Source organism: Pteropus alecto, unplaced genomic scaffold, assembly GCF_000325575.1.
Source record: "Pteropus alecto unplaced genomic scaffold, ASM32557v1 scaffold21, whole genome shotgun sequence".
NCBI classification, from domain to species: domain Eukaryota; kingdom Metazoa; phylum Chordata; class Mammalia; order Chiroptera; family Pteropodidae; genus Pteropus; species Pteropus alecto.
The window spans coordinates 17,270,303-17,285,469 of record NW_006436282.1 but is presented as its reverse complement, the minus strand read 5'-3'; the positions used below and the strand labels follow the sequence as shown (position 1 = coordinate 17,285,469).

The 15,167-nt window shown below is 43.0% G+C and overlaps 1 non-coding gene across 1 annotated transcript; it reads right to left on the bottom strand.

Annotated features, from left to right (window-relative positions):
• Nucleotides 1–14,213: 14,213 nt before the first annotated feature.
• LOC112479897 lies at nucleotides 14,214–14,332 on the bottom strand. The gene has a single exon (XR_003046381.1). It is a non-coding gene; the product is annotated as a 5S ribosomal RNA (ribosomal RNA).
• Between the last annotated feature and the right edge of the window lie 835 nt (nucleotides 14,333–15,167).

The following is a 15,167-nucleotide window of genomic DNA, read 5'->3' as shown; positions in this document are numbered from 1 at the left end:
ATTTCAAGTGTGCAATTCAAACATTTTTAGTGAAATTAGCAAGTTCTAATGCAGCCATCACCATAAATCAGTTTTAAAACATCTCTATTACCTCAAGAAGATCCCTCAGGCCCATTTACTGCTAACCCTTGTTCCCACCTCTGTCCCAGGCAACCACTGATCTGCTGTCTCTATAGATTTGTCTTTTCTAGAAATGTCATATAAATGGAAGCCTACACGGTATGTCCCTGCTTCTTTCATTTAGCGTGTTTTTTGAGGTTCACTAGTGTTGTACAAGTATCAGTTCTTCACTTCTTTTTATTGCCAGATAACACTCCATTGTATGAATATATCTTATTTTGTTTACCTACTCATCGTTTGATGGACATTTGTTGTTTTTTCTAATTTTCTGGTTACGAATAATGCTGCTAAAAATTTGTGGGTCTTTGTGTGGATATGTGTTTTCATTTCTCTTGGGTAGCTACTCAGGAGCAGAACCCCTGGGTAGGTGATAATGCACATTAAAATTTGAGAAACACTGTTCTGGGGCATTTCTGTGTGTGCCCCATGTGGTGACTTCCCGTGTAATAGAATGTGCATGGGCTTGGGGGTTGTTCAGGTCTGGGTGAAGCTTGTTCTGTTACTAGCAACTGTGTGATATTGAGCAGATAACTTTATTTGGTCCATGAAAGAAGCTTATAGTCCCTACTGCACAAGGTTACTGTGAGGATTAATGGGGGGGGGGCATATACAGACATTAGAGCCAGGGGAACCTTGGTTGAAGGTTGATTTTGTTACCATTTTATGATCTCGGGCAAGTTACGAAATTTCTCAAAGGTTCAGTTTCTCTATCTGTAAGTGGTGGCTAATAATATATTCTTTGTGAAGTCATTGTGAAGCTTAAGTAAAGTAATTCATATAATAATCTCAATACAATAAATATTAGCTTCTAAAATATAAAGCAGCTAGCTCAGCGAGGTGCTCAGGAAATGCTGAGTCACTAAAAGAGGTTTTCTTCATCTTATATGTACATCTTTCCTGAAAAAGAAATAATGAAGAAGAAACACACGTGCACGCACACACACAGCTGTTATTTTGCTTTGTGCGATAGAGTCAGGAGTTGCTCATGAGCAAAGTTAAACATTTCTGATGAGCTCATATGTGATTAATAGACATTCGACTTCCAAGTCCAGGAGATATGCCTATGAAGCTGAGGTTTTCAGCTCTGGGACATGCAAATGCACACTGCTTGGTTATAGGCTCAATTAGCTCAGGAGCTGCTTGAGCATCATAGCTTAAGGAAAGGTTCACCAGGTGACCCTGGGCTGGATCAACTCTGGCAGAGCAAAGAAATAACTTGTAGTAGCTAGAGGGTCCATGAGTTAGTGAGCTTGACCAACCATTTTTTTCAGATAAGTTTTCAAAAGAAAAGTGAATCCTATCAATACTTTAGTTAACCCGTTACCTAGATGACACCTATAAATGCCTCCTCATTCTGATTTAAAGAATTCTTGCAAAAGCTCAGACAATTGCACAAGGGCACAGCAACACCCAATAGCAGAAACTTCTGCGCATGATCCCTTCCTTAGATGAGGTCTAGTGCCCGTGACCACCCTCAGCCATTCCCTCTGCCTAAGTGGCTGGAGGCTACCATGATGCTCTCCCTCTCTGCAGGCAGAGAACCTCTTGGAAACGTCCTGTATCTCAGCTGGCCCAGCTGTGTTCACAGCCCATTTTGGCTGCGAGGACCTGCTCAGAGGAGAAGTCAGGGAATTTCTCTCTTCTTCTCTTCCAGAAGTCTACTGTATCAGCAGCTTAGGCTGCCACAACAAGATACTTCAGGCTGTGTGGCTTAACCCACAGGGATTTATTTTCTTACAGTTCTGGAGCCCAGGAAGTGTAAGATCAAGGTCTGACGAGGTTTGGTCTCCAGCGAAGGCTTTCTTTCTGGTTTGCAGACAGTTGCCTTCATGGCTCCTTAGACACACAGCCACACTGGGAATTAGGGCCTCAACGTATGAATTTGGGGGGGAACAAAATTCAGTCCATATCAGCCATTTACCAGAGAATGAATGTTTTGGAAAAATTCCATTGTTTGGTGAACACGACTGTTCTCACTTATTGGTGAGTGTTGGGGACGTGTGACAGCCGGAATGCAAGACAGCTACCGAAAAGGCAATGTGGGTCACGAGTTACGAACTAAGTCCCAAAGCACTTGTGTTCACAGGGGTAAAATGATTATCACTGCAGAAAGGGTGGCTCAAAGTTGAGAAGTGGCTATCGATTCATCTCACGCATAAAAAAGAGGAAAAAAAGAAAAAGGCTTCTGAGCCAGGCACCAATTGCTTAGCCTTCATTGTCCATGTGGCTGTGGCTATACTGCCATCTCTCAGCATTTAGCAGAAGTATTAAAGCGTGTTAGATCTTTGCTGGGGCTTAATGACAACGAGAATCACCCCAATTCAGAAGACAATTATTTATCTGGTGACCTTTTACAGAGTGGCAAGTTTTCCTTCAGGATTTTTTGCAGTGACTGATATTTCCAACAAACTGAGACTTTCCCCTCCCCCCAATCCATTGTTGGCGTTTGAACGCAATGAAACTAAAAAGCTGTGAAATTAAACCTGCTGCGCGAGCTATGAAAATGGAGAGCCGAGATGAGACTGGGGGTCCCTCTTATGTAATATCGATGCACCACTATGACACAAACTCTGTGCATAATGGACCGCTGCGATGATGGGACTGTGCCATTTAGCACAGAAGGGTTATCCTGAAGGGTTAACATCAGTTGCTTTAATCCCACACTGCCAGATTGCTGGAGGACTTCTTTCCATCCACTTCTCTAATTTCCATTCTAATTAGCTGTGAAACCATGGACATTGTTCCTTGATCATCTGTATAGATCGAAGGGCCAGGGAACAAACGGGTGCCTGGACCAGCCGGTCACGACATTCCAACCTCAGAGATGCTTTTATGTATTTGAGGAAGCGTCATTGCAAGTTCTAAGCACGTGTGCCGTGGTGGGCTGCATTTGCGTCACTGTGGTCAACGGTTGCTCTCAGAAACGGTGAGTGGGAGCTTGCCGTTCTCCTCAGTGACTTACAGATGAGAATGCTCTGGTCAGAGTGTTTTCAAATGTAGGTTTAATTATTATCATGGTATGGCGAGGCCAGCACATCAGGAAACCACTGCCATTGGAAAGATACCTTGTTACGCTCACAGATCCCCAGAGGACGGGGCACGTGGGGTGGCACCAGGTCAGTCAGGAGGCAGAGGAGTGAGGGGGAAATGTGGGAGAGAGCCTTTACTGCGGTTTCTGCAGGAAGGAATGGGCAAGGCAGGGCACACACAACCTGAGGATTAGTTAGTCTGAATGATTTCAGGAGGTTCTGGCACATAGGGGCTGTCCCTAACTGTCTGGGACCTGGCCCTGGGGTGAATTAGAGCTGGTGGATATTAGTCCAGAGTGTGAGAGCTGGATAAAGGAGGTATTTGGGTTGGTCGGTTTGCATATGAAAGGCATGCTGGCAGGTGAGTTCTTTATTATCTCTAGGAATTAGCTAGCTCTGGGAGGGGCAGTCTCTCCAGGATCATCAAGGCTCCAGATGTCAAACCATCAGAAACACATAGTTAATACACAGAGGAACGAGCTACTATACGGGATTTAGAGCTAGTCTGGGGCAGAATGACCATCACACAGCAAAATGTAGAGGTTTCTGGTACCTAACTGTAGAATTGGTTTCAAGCTGAGGGAGAGACCTCAGAACCATCTTACCTTTTTAGAAAGATGAGAAAATTGGGGCTCAGAGAGGGCGAGTGGCCACCTCAAGCTCACCAGGCATTCATGACTTCATTCTCCTCTGCTCAGTCCCTTTTCATAGCATCCTGCCCGTTCCACTGCTTTTTAAGACTCTGGACCAGCACAGACATGTTCCCCCACCTCTGTACACATGCGCATAAGGGGAGGTTTTCTCATTCCTTTACCCAGTTTCCTACATATGTGCCATGACACAAATCCATTTGGGTTTGGACCAATATCAGAGCAAAAGAAAATAGTTTGTTGGAAGAGATGCTTCATCAAACCATGCCGGGAAGCTCTGTTTTAGAGAAAGGAACGCTCTACTCGAAATTAACAAACCTTGCGTTAAGAGAATCTCAGCATTTCTTTTTTTCATAAATTCCCCTCCGAGACCTTATATCTTTTTCATAATATAGCCTCAAGCCTGTAATTTTTTTCTTTGGTTCTGTTCCAGTAACAAGCATCTAGTGTCTAGAAACTTCTTTTTCTACCAAGGTGAGAGAATATAACAAATTTTACAATTTTAGTCCTCGACTGAGTTCAGATTTAGAGCATGAGCCACTTTTTCTGAGCTCAGGCTGCATGGTCAGTGAACAGCCCACTAAGTGGTTCTCAATCTTAGCCGCACAGTACAGTTACCTGGGGACACTTTCAAACTACCAATGCCGGAGTCTCACTTGTCCACAAATCTGATTTAATAGATGGGGGGTGGTGATGGCAGGAAACGAAATACTCTTTCATGCTCCCCAGTTGATTCCAATGTGCAGCCACAAATGAGAATCACTGAATTAGAGCAGGGGTCCCCAGCCCCCTGGCCATGGACTGGTACCAATCCATGGCCTACTAGGCACCAGGCCTCACAGCAGGAGGCGAGCAGCGGGCATGTGAATGAAGCTTCCCTGAATCTGCAGCGCCAGCATCACTACCTCAGCTCCACCTCAGATCATCAGGCATTCGATTCTCACAGGAGCATCGGTTCCTGGTGCCAAAAAGGTTGGGGACCACTGAACTAGAGGGAGATGAGTGTGACTGACAAAATCAACCAACAGTGAGAGACAGAGGTGACAATTCAGATTCACCTAACGAGACTGATTCATAGGCCTGAGATACAGAAACCACTAACCAGCTGGTCTTTTCATTTCACACAGAATCCCCCTGGTCTTGCCACTCAACACAAAACCTGATGACATAACACTCCCCCTTAAAATCCTTCGATGGTTCTCCATTGCCTGAGAGTAAAGTAGAAAATCTGTAGCATGGCTGGTCCGGTTACTACTGCTCCATTACAAACCATCCCCAAAGTGCAACGGTTTTATTAGGCTCACGGAATTTCACGAGTCAGAATTTGGACAAGGCACAACAGGGATCCAGGGATAGCTTGTCTGTGCTCCATAGTCCCTGGAGTCTCTGCTGAGAAGACTCAAGAGTTAGGAGTGACTTGACAGCTGGGGGCTAGAATGACCTGGAAGTGTTTTTACTCATATGTCTGGGGGCAGATGCTGGCCGTCTGCTGGGACCTCAGCCTGGCCAGCAATTACATGTGGCCTTCATGTAGCCTGAGCGCCAATATGGTGGCCTCAGGCCAGTTGGACTTCTTAGCTGGTGGTTCAACACTCCAAAAATGAATGTCCCAGTGGACAAGGCAGAAGTGACGTTACCTTCACCAACCTAGCCTCGAAAATCACATAGCATCCTTCCACTGTACACCATTCGTCAAGGCAGTCGTGAGCCCATCCCTATTCAAGGGATGGGGACATAACATAAAGGGTAGGCAAGGTCACATTATAGAAAAACAAGTGAGATAGGGGACATTTCTGGAGCTATCTTTGGAAAATAAACCTGCTACGACGGCACACGAAGCCCCTGCGATGATTTTCTAGCATCACATTATCTTCCTCTTAAACAGGCAGCCTTCACTCCTGTCAGGCCAACGCCCATATTTGCGACTTCCAGAGGAGACAACGATCTTCCAGACCACCTTTCCCATGTTTTCCCCTTTCTCTACATGGCTGTCTCCCCTGCTCAGATCACCCACCCTTATTCTCATCCGCCCTACGGGGCTCGACGCGAGCATCGCCTCAGGGAAGGTGTTCGGGATGCGCCGCATGCTCCTTCTCTGTGAGGCCGCGCCTCCCTCTGTTCATCTCAGATACGGCCCTCCCCTCGCTGTGGCTGTCTGGTTATTCTCATCTCCCTCCTCCCCATCAATCTCTCAGCTTCCTTCAGGCAGAGTCTCTTTTCTTTTACTATCCCTCATGCTTAGCAATGTTTGGCACATAGTAGGTGTTCTAAATATAGTAGCTCTGATTAGGCAGTTCTTAATATGGGGAACACACACCTTATAGAAACTAAGATTGGGAAGTGAGCCTTGCCTCCCAGACTTTCAATATTTCTCCAATATGTAAGGAGGTAGGAAATCCTGTGGGGACCGGGACTCGCCAGAAGTTATCCTGCTCTGAGCCACGGCACCGACTGGTTCCTTAGCCCTAGGCATCCATTTACGTCTCTCTTGGCCTCTCATTCCCATTGCAAAAATGCCTCCCTTGAGTGTTAGTGAATAAATTTGTTAATGTTCAAGAAGTGCTTAGTACATGGAAGGAGCTGTATGTGAGCTAGATATTATTAATAATAATGGAAGTGAGATTATTCATTTCCATGGCACTTTCATTCAGTCTGTGCAAAACTGGAAATCGGTTGTGTTAAATTGGCTTACCTGCTTCATTTGGCCCTGTCAGGAAAATCAGTAGGACACACATGAATATTCTCCTATGTACGTGGCCATTTCCGAAGTTAGATAATCATCAATATTTATTGTAAGCAGTTATGGAGAAAATCGATGAATATGTAATCTATGAGAGAATTTAAGTATTGTTAAATGTACTTGGCCAAGCAAATTTTGAAGCTCTATTTTGGCTTTAACTCACGACAACAAAAAAATCCATATTTTTAATGAGATCCATGAGCATGTTTGAGAGGCTGTCACTGGAAAAGTCTCTGGAATCTGAAGACAGAGAGCAAGCTCTCAATGGCAAAAGCTGCCCTCTGTCCTGACACCTACCCAGAAGTTCCAGGCACTTGGAAGACATTTCTCTTAGAGATTTCCTGGTCTGATTGATGAAAGACATCCTATGTCAGAAATGGGAAATGGGAAAGACATCCTAATGTCAGAAATGGGAAATACCTAGCTTAGAATTACCCAGGCTTCAGTGGAACCCAGATGCCCCTATGTTAGGACTGATGGCAAACTCTGCAGGAAGGGACATTGTCCCTGGATAGTTTGAAGGAGGAGATGCTGATTCCAAAGGCATCAGAGAGTCCATGGAGCAGGAGGCTCTGGGAGGAGCATCAACGTAGGAAGTGAAGACAAATGGGTTCTGGTCCAGTCTCAGATGTTACTAACCAGCTGTGTAGTCTTCATCTCTGGGGGCCTCTGTTTTCCTTAACTATAAGATTAACTAGAAGTTCTTTAATAATTTGATTTTAACAATCCTCAAAAAAAAAAAAAAGTCCCTAGTCAGGACGTCTGCTGCACCTCAGGCTTTGCTATTCAGCTGCCTACTTGAACCTACCCTCGGAGGCTCAACGAACATCGCGTATCTAATGGGGCTCAAACCAAGCTGATCTTATAAACCTCTCTATATTAGTTCCCTGGGTCTCTGTAGCAAAGTACCACAAACTGCGAGGCCTAGAGAGCATAAACGGGTCGCCTCACAGTTGTGGAGGCAGGAAGTCTGAACTCAGGGTGTCCTCAGGGCTGGCTCCTTCTGAGAGCTGCTCCAGGCCTCCCGTCACCCCCCGTGGTGGCCGGCAACCTTTGCCACACCTCGTCTTCACATAACGCTCTCCCTGTGCATGTCTGTGTCCAAATTTCCCCTCTTAAAAAGGATAGTAGTCATATTGGATGTGGACGCATCTCAACAAATTACACCTGCAACAATCCTATTTCTAAATAAGGTCACATTCTGAGGTGCCAGGAGTTAGGATCTCAACCTATGAACTGGGGTTCGGGGAGACACAATTCAACCCATAACACGCTTCAGCCACAGCCTTTTCCATCTCAGCCGATGGCAACTCCATCCTTCCAGTTATTTAGGCCAAACAAACATTGGAGTCGCCCTGGAACCCTCTTTTTAATCGCCACACCTAATATACATCAACAAGTCCTACCGGCTCTGCCTGTAAAATGTACCCAGAATCTGGCCATTTATCACCCGCTTCGCCGCTCCCGCTTGGCTCCGGCCGCCCTCGTCGCGCTTCGTGATAGCCGCGAGAGTGTTTAACTGGCTTCCCACTTCCACTCCTGCCGTCCACAGGCTAGTGAGGAACGCTCACTTACACAGTAGCGAGATCCGTCCATGGCAAACATCGTCCGGATTACATCATTCCTCTGCTCGACGCCCTTCAAACGGGGTAGCATCCATTTAAAGTAAAAGCCTAAGTCCTCACAACGCCCCACCAGACGCCGCACTGTCCGGCGCCCCATGACCTCTCCAGTCTTCAGTCTCAGCGCGGTGACCACCTTGCTGTTCTCTTAAGGCACCAGGAACTTCCACGCCTGCAGTTCCTTTCCCAGGGCTCACTCCTCCGTCTACTTCAGGCGTTCGCCAGAATGTCCCCTAACACCCTGACTAAAGCAGCAGTTCGTCCCCTTGTTTTGGAGCTTATGGCAAAAACGAGCCAGGGGATACTTGTGCCCAAGACATCCTGCTTTCCGGCGCAGTTAACTAACCTCTCATATGAAAATTATTTAACATAATTTGTCTTCAAACCTACCTGGTTTGTCCACAAAACAAGCAGACACAAGCAAGTGCTCAGATCAGGTAAATTTTTTAACATCTCAATTATTCGTCCTTCTGGAGTGAGCCAGTTCAAAGCTGCCAGCACGGACCGCCATGAATTGGCAGTAGCCAATGTTGCAGGAGCTCATAAATCTTGCTCAAGGGCAAGGCAGACGGCTCCGCAAGCTCATACAACATTCATGGAATCCGGGCCATTTCCAGCCTGGATAGTGCTGTGGCCTGCGGGGGGACTGAAGAGTTGGTCTTAAAGGAAATTAATGTTTTTCCACCCTGATCTCGTAAACATCCAAATCTTTGGTGTGAGTTTAGAGGTAGAATGCTGCTTGCAGCATGCATTTCCTCTAGCCTTTGGCAGTTAGGTTCCCTAACACTCTAAATATTCTGCCAGAGGAGGAGAAAAAGAGAGACCTCACTGCTCCAAGCCCTGCAGAATTTCCCACCACAGGTCCTTACCCTCACTCACTCCTGGGGCTGGCGATTGCCGCTGCTGTTCTCAGGTGCCTTGCTGTGCTTTCTAGTCAATGCCTCTGCTTCTTCAGCAGCTTTCTCTCCTGCTCTCAAGTCTGCCGAAGACCCTGATGCTTCCTTCTCTCCCTCCTCCCCCGTAACTCCCAAAACTTCCTAAGACCCTGCAGGCTTTGTGAATGATGGAGGTTGTCTTCACCGGCCTGTGTTTGGGGTTTGGGGGAGTACCTTCTCGTTGGCTTTGTTGTAACCGTTGTTTCCCAGGTAACCGTCCTCTCTCCAGAACCTCCCTCTTTCATATCTATGGTAGGATCTATTATCCGAAGGATAATTCAAATCCAAGACAGTGAGGAACTTGCCCGGGGTCTCAAAGCTGTGAGCAGCGGATCGGGGATTTGAATCCCAGTCCATTTGACTCTGAATGTTTTCTTTTATGTTACGCAAAACCACATCTCTTGTCGAGTTGTCAATATTGTTATTAGGAACACTGTCATTTACTCTCCCTGGGAAGATTATTACTCTTCCTGTTTATCCCTTTAATCCTTAACCCGATTCAGTGCCTTCTGTTGTGCTCTATTTCCATTTGCTTTTTGAAGAAACACATTCATTTGGTGATTTTTTTTGTCAGTCACTTCTGTGAAATCTTTTGAACTATTCTCCCACTCTCCACACGTCTTATCTTTAATCCCGTACCCCAGATCTTACATTGCCTTCGGGACATCAGCATGGAGACTTGACTATGACCTGTCTTAGAGTCAAATCTTTAGGAAAAACGAAAAAAGAAGTGATATCGGCCAGCCCCTCCCTTTCCCAGGCTCTTTCACTCTATTTCTACTTGCCTGCTCGATTTCACACCATCTGCTCCATTAAGGGAGAGTTCTCAGCAGAGTTGTCACAAGCATTACAAAGCGTTAGCAACAGCTGGTTAAGCATATTTACGCTACAGTAGAAACATGAGGGTTGGATACAATAGTACAATATGGACTCTTTTTTTTGGGCAAGGAAGAGTAATGGGCAACAGATGTGGTACATGATGTTTCAGTGCTAGAGACTAGCGTGACCTGGGCATATCTCGAAGGCAATATAAACCCCGCTCCAGTCATGTGGAAATAAAAATCGGAGCCTGGACAATGGCAGCTCTGGGAAATCGGGTGGGATGATAAACTCTGGGAATTGGGTAAGATAATTAGATGTAAGACACTAAGAAAGGCATCGAACTTCTCTGTGCCTCTGTTTCCTTATCCACAATGCTGATAATAATAGCAGATACCTCACAGAGTTGTAATATTAAGTGAGACGGTGAATATAAAGCTCTTAATTCAGTGTCTAGCACATAGTAACAACGAATATCAGGAATTATTACCATTTTTCTTATCATCATCCACATGTTATATGAGATTGAATATGTCCACTGAAGTTTGTGGGAATTTGGAAGAAAAGTAAGAAGCAATGAAGAAGAATGGGTTTTATTCATTTATTCACCCACCTAACACATATTTATCAAGTGTCTCTCCTGTGCTAGGCACAGTTCCAGCATTGAAAATACAGCAGTGAACAAGACAGAAAAAGTTCCTGCCCTCATGGATGCTTTGCTCTGATGAAGGAAGACAGAAAATAAGCCAAGAAAGAAATAAAAATCAGAATGTGACATGCATTCTGTAAATAATGAAAACAAGTTGCTCTGAGAGTGACTAGGTGTAAACTTTGAATGATAAACAAGAAACTATCGCATGAAGCTCAGAGAGTAGAGCATCCTGGACAGAAAAGACAGCAGTGCAAAGGCCCTGAGGTAAAAAGAAGCCGGCGTGTCTGAAGAATGGAAAGGAGGCCAGTGGAGAATACGTAGGTGGGTAAAGAGGAGAGTGGTGCTTGATGGAGTCAGAGAAGTAGGCAGGGGCCAGAGCATATAGGGTTTTATAAACCAAGGCAGGCAATTGGATTTGATTTTAAATGAGATAGATAGGGTAACCAGAGTAGTTGGCACCAGATTAGTCTTTTTGCAGTAAACAACTATATTACAAAAAAAAACAAAAACAAAAACCATGAAACAATGACTTTCAGACATTAGATAAAAGACAGAGCAAAATTTTGATTCCTGGGAGAAGAGAAATGCACGAAGTGAGTCCCCTGGTAACCTTGGCTTTCTGTGTGGATGAACTTTCTAGAACATAGTGTAAAGAATTAGAGCATGAATAGAGCCCAACAATCTCACTGAGCTGGGAGGCAGAGATCCCAGTTTGGGGATGCCGAGGCGCTGGGATTTTACAGCGCAGAGGATCAAAACAGGAAGGATCTATGCAAAGAAAGAATTCCAGAAATCGGCGTAGGAGTCCTCTTAAGTCTTTGATCAAATATTAAGATGCCCGTGCAAAGGGTAAGGCTCTATAAGATCTGCCTGAGAACAGCTATTGGGGATCTGTGAGCTGAGCAGAGATTTCAAAAGGCAAACAGTGCCCTGAAGGACAGATTAGACACAGTATAAGAAAAAAAAAAACAACAATAGAATCTAGTTAAACTGAAGTTTAGAGAGAAAAGTCTGGGGGGAAAAAAATGGAAGAGAGCCTGGATATGTTAGACAACAGTTTAAAATGCGTATAATTGGAGTTGCAGGAAGAAAAGAGATATTTGAAGAAATAATGCTCCAAAAGTTTCCAAATTTGATGAAAAATATTAGCTCAAAGATTCAAGCAGCTCAAAAAAAAACAAAAACAAAACAAAACAAAGAAACAAACAAACAAACCACAAGCAGGCTAAACACGAAGAAAATTATACCCAAGCAAACGACAGTCAAATTGCCAAAAAGCAAAAATAGAGGAAATATTAAAAACAGCCCAAACGAAACAAAACACATTACATATGAAGGAACAATCCCACTGCAATTGAACAGATATTTATTGAACACCTCTGTGCAAACTGGGCCCTGTGTGTCCCAGACTAAGGTGATAAAACTGTGAAAAGCCAGAATACTTCCTCGTTCTCAGGAAGTCTACTGTTGAATGAGAGCAAACAGACATTAAGCAGATAATCAAGCGAATAAGTGATGAAAACTGCATTAATGCAAGGGAGGTACTTGATAACATAACATCACTGTGGAGATTTAGGGCAAGAGACCCCGAGGAAGTGACCTTTAATCAGAAGGTGTGTGTGTGTGTGTGTGTGAAGGTAGGAGAGGAGAAGCTGAGTGAGCACGAGGGAGTGAGCGTTCCATGCAGAGAAAGTGCAAAGACAGATTGAAGGCAGGAGTGGGTTGCAAACAAGCCCATGAGGCTGGAGTCGGGAAAGGGAGAGAGGGGAAGGAGGGAGAAAGAAAGGGGGACAAGGGGGTGGAGGGAGAGAGGTTAAAAGAGGCTGCAAGACTAGGTAGGAGCCTGATTAGGAAGGGATTATTTTGTGTGTGTGTGAGCAGTGGAACAGTGGGAATCTAACATAAAGCTTTAAGCTTTAATACAGTATATTAGTACACTGTACTAAATACTTGATTAAAACACTGTATTTAATACAGGCATACCTCGGAGATATTGCAATTGGTTCCAGATCACTGCAATAAAGTGAATATTGCATTAAAGTAAGTTGTACTCTTTTTGCTGGTTGAGGATAAGAAAGTCTCAGAGACTGATTTCTTAATTTATTGTTGCAGATCAAAGTTTGAAATGCATTCCTCCTGGGCTTTCAGATTCATGGAGAATCGCCACAGAGGACCAAAGTCCTGGGGTCACCCTTGCTGAGGCAGAAGGCTAATGGTGACCCTTGCTGAGGCAGAAGGCCAATGCTGGAATGGTTTGGGGATGCTCTGGCTCCCTTATCGCAGGAGCCACCTGGGAAACAGACTGCACTGTCCATTATTAATACAACATCTTCTATCTTCGATCCAATTATTGAATTAGAAAGGGAAGTGTTTAAGATGAATGGAAGTTTTTAACATTAATCATCATTTAATGATGGCACAGCCTGGGAGATGTCAGGTTTTATTTGATAGATTTATCCTGAAAGTGATATGTACACTGACAGTTGAGGAAATTAATGGTTTGACTTTATGAAGGACTGTGAGGATAAACTGACTCTGACAGGCTAAATTAAGAAGAGGTTGTTACAGAGCATAAAAATGCCAGCTTCATATTTTGAGTGTAATACAATTTTTGATACTGATTTCTAAGCCTTGCACATATGTTTAAATAATTGAAAATTCAGGAGAGGACGCTGTCTTTAAGAGATGATTTTATAGCAGAACAATGAATAAATAATATACAAGAGGCATCTTCAACCTTGCACATTTTTTAAAAATTCACAGATTTGTAAATAGAATCTAATAAAGTAAAGCAAAATGAACCAATTTTAGGCTTATATTTTCAATTTTAGTATGTTCGTAATTCCCTAAGACAGAAATCTGTCTCATGCATCTTTGTATTTCTACAAAGTATTGAGTACATGTATTGAGTATATAGCTAACACTCAATACATGTGAATTATAAAAAATGTGTGGCATATCAATCAGTATTAGTGATTAGAGATTGTGTATGTACGTGTATATATATAATTTGGTATTTTATAGTGAGTTGGACATCTTTTTATCCATTGGCTTACTATTATTTAGACTTTTCTTTGAATTATTTGGTTTTTTTGCCCATTTTACTAATACATTATTTGTTCTCTTGTCATTTTGAAAGATCTCTTCACATAGTAAGGATGCTAACTATCTGAGCTCCACGTGGTAATTTTTTCCAGATGTTTCGTTTTTAATGACTTTATATTTCACCGCAGCAAAATATTATTTTATATATATAGTCAAACATATTGTTTCTAGCTTCTAGATTTAGTCTTGGTTAATAACTTCTCTCTCAAACCCTCAATTACACATGAGGTTTTATTTATTTTTTTGTAATATTATTATTGCTTTAAAAAAAAAAAAAACTTTGAAAACCTTAAGCCACCTGTAATTTACTTTTGTACTCTAGCTTCTTCCAGATCAGTAATCGGTTTTGCCAATGCCAGTTATGAATTAAGGCGCTCTTCTCCCCTTTACAGGATACATCTCGTCTTTGCCATACGTTACTGTTTCAAATACGCTAACATCTATTTCTGGAATCTTTAGTGTGTGTGTGTGTGTGTGTGTGTGTGTGTGTGTGTGTGCGCGCGCGCGCGTGTGTGTGTGTTTGTGTTTTGTTTTGTTTTTACGCCTACAGCACCTGTTCTACCTAGGTGGTCTCCCATTCAAGTACTAACCAGGCCCAACCCTGCTTAGCTTCTGAGATCAGATGAGATCGGGCACATTCAGGGTGGCATGGCCGTAGACTTGATCATCGTGGCTTTTAAATTTCAATGTTATCTTGTTGTGTTTTAAAGTATGATCTAATATCTATTGAAGCAAGTTCCCCCAATATTTATACTTTATACTTTTCATAATTATTCTTGGGCATTTATCCTCTCAAATATTGGCATCTTTTTCAATTCTTGTCCTATCTCCCTCAAAAACAAAAAACAAAAACAAAAACAAAACAAACAAAAACAACAAGAACAACCAGGAACCACCGGTATTTTAATTAGAATATTAAATTTACAAATTAATTTGAAAAAGTACTATTTTTAAAGCATTAATAATCTTATCCAAGAACACGTATGTTTTTCCCTTTATTCAGATCTTATTTCATAGTCTTCAGTAAGATTTTATAGTTTTAATTATGTAATTACTGGGTCTTTTTGTTGAATTCACTATTAAATATTTAATAATTTGTTGCCTTTGTAAACTTACCCCCCTTCTTTCCATTTCTAAGTGGTCATTGCTATAATTGTAGCAATTTTAGAATATCTTATTTCAGGCACCTTAACAAATGATATTATGAGCTCTACTAACTTTCCTGGGGAGGCAAGAGAATGCGGGATAAGGAGTATTATACTATGCACTGTACTTTAGCAATTATTATACTATGTATTATACTATGCACTGTACTTTAATTATAATTATTATACTATGTATTATACTATGCACTGTACTTTAGCAATTATACTATGCACTGTACTTTAGCAATTATTTTGTAAAGCATAAAGCCTGGAGATAAAACAAAGGGTCCTGGCCCAGGTCTGATGGTTTCCATGCTTGCGGAAGGTCCAGCCACCAGCTGGTAGGCTCC